Raw genomic sequence first — 1,749 nt, forward strand, 5'->3', positions numbered from 1 at the left:
GAAAAGACATACTCCTCCAACCATGAAGCTTGGACCTTCATATACGCTAATAAATTCAGGCAAATCTTCTTTGGTGCTCTAGGGATCAAGAACCAAAACAAGGTAGTTTCACATATATTGACACATAAATGATCAAGTTTGGAGCATCAAGAATACCCATATTCTCTTATAAGTAGCTTTTTCTTCCATGCAATATTTACACCATGATTGATGATACTACTAGTAGAAAGGAGCTACATAAACCCTCCATAAGAAGTCAATTTTTGAAGTTGACATGGCGGTGGTCATGGCGGTGGTCAAATTATGAGCGACTCTCTGAACCACTCTTCGATTTTAGCTGGAGCACTTGGTTCAAGTGCCAAAGTAACTAATTTCGAGCACACAATATACATGAACATCTGAAGGAAGTTTTACGGGAGGAAATTGCAGAAGGAGAGCCCTGGACTCATAGGCCTTCGAAGAAAATTATAGTTGTGGTTGAAGGCATCTACAATATGGAAGGGGAAATGTGCAAGCTAAATGAAATTGTTACCATCTGTAAGAAGTACAAGGCATACATCTACCTTGATGAAGCATACAACATTGGAGCTATTGGCAAGAATGGCAGAGGAATATGTGAACATCTTGGTGTGGACATTGATATTATGATGGGTACCTTCACGTAGCTAGATTGAGGGATCTTATAAAATATCTAAAACATGGTAGTCTAGGTCATCTATTTGTGACTGCTCATCAGTTGAATAAGTAATCTCTGCTTTGAAGGTCATACTTGGTGAAGATGGTTCAGATCGAGGAGCGAGAAAACTTGCATAGATTCGAGAAAATAGCAATTTTTTTCCAGGTTCACTAGTGATGCCTGCTATGTTGTTTAATCTTGCTAAAATTCCATCGTTCTCAAAGGAATTCTTTAAACGCAATGTTACAGTAGTAACAGTCTCATTCCGAGCAACTCATCAGCAAAGAAGCTCTTGTTTTAGCCACCCTTTTGCGCATCCAACACTTGCAAAAGTACATTTTCATATCATCAAACTTGCCCTTCCTCCCATCTTCCACGTTAGCTTAGTCTTTAGATCACCACCCTCAACAGCAGGACTACAGAGAAAAAAATGAAGAGGTATTGTACCCTTCGTCACTTTCCAAGCTTGCCAAAGTTATCTTTTTTGTCTTCGTCAGCAATAAGTGTTTATTCCGACTCATCAACTTTCGCTTTCCATCCTTCTTTGACTCTCCCATGGTCATAGCTCTTCTTCCTTGTCGTTAGGTTCAGCTCTCCTCAGTCGTCATAGCTCTTCCGTCGTCGTCTTCTCTCCTCCCCATCTGAATATGCCTACCCTGCCTCACACTTATATAGATAATTTCTGCAACTTTACGTTAAGCTAGGTTGGCTTTTCTTTTTTTTTCCCAAGAAAAGATTAACAAAGCTTTTGTTTTTGTCGACATATTGACATCAACGATTACATCCTTAAAAAAATGTCAAGCAGGTTAGGCCTTCATGAGCCTTCAAAAATTACCAAAATCCAAAAATTACCACCTTGCTTTAGAGAATGCTTCCTCAGAATATGCCATAACTCTCAGCTACAACATACATTAGCATTTTTCCTTTGATCTTGCTTCAAATACAAGAAGTGATTACATGAACGAGTTACAAAATACATTAAACATATTATATGCCCTTCTGAGCAATGATGAGCTCCACCTTTATGGGAGTAAATAGCATGCAACTCGAGAAGCCACTGAATATCAAATCCT

At 38.9% G+C, this 1,749-nt stretch overlaps 1 pseudogene; it reads left to right on the top strand.

The window, feature by feature from the left end:
* The first annotated feature begins 273 nt into the window (after nt 1-273).
* On the top strand, nt 274-1,110 carry LOC148034485 (long chain base biosynthesis protein 2b pseudogene; annotated as a pseudogene).
* Nucleotides 1,111-1,749: the final 639 nt, after the last annotated feature.

This window comes from Lygodium microphyllum, chromosome 6 (assembly GCF_053477565.2).
Source record: "Lygodium microphyllum isolate KBCC chromosome 6, Lygodium_microphyllum_v1.1.10, whole genome shotgun sequence".
Classification (NCBI taxonomy): Eukaryota; Viridiplantae; Streptophyta; class Polypodiopsida; order Schizaeales; family Lygodiaceae; genus Lygodium; species Lygodium microphyllum.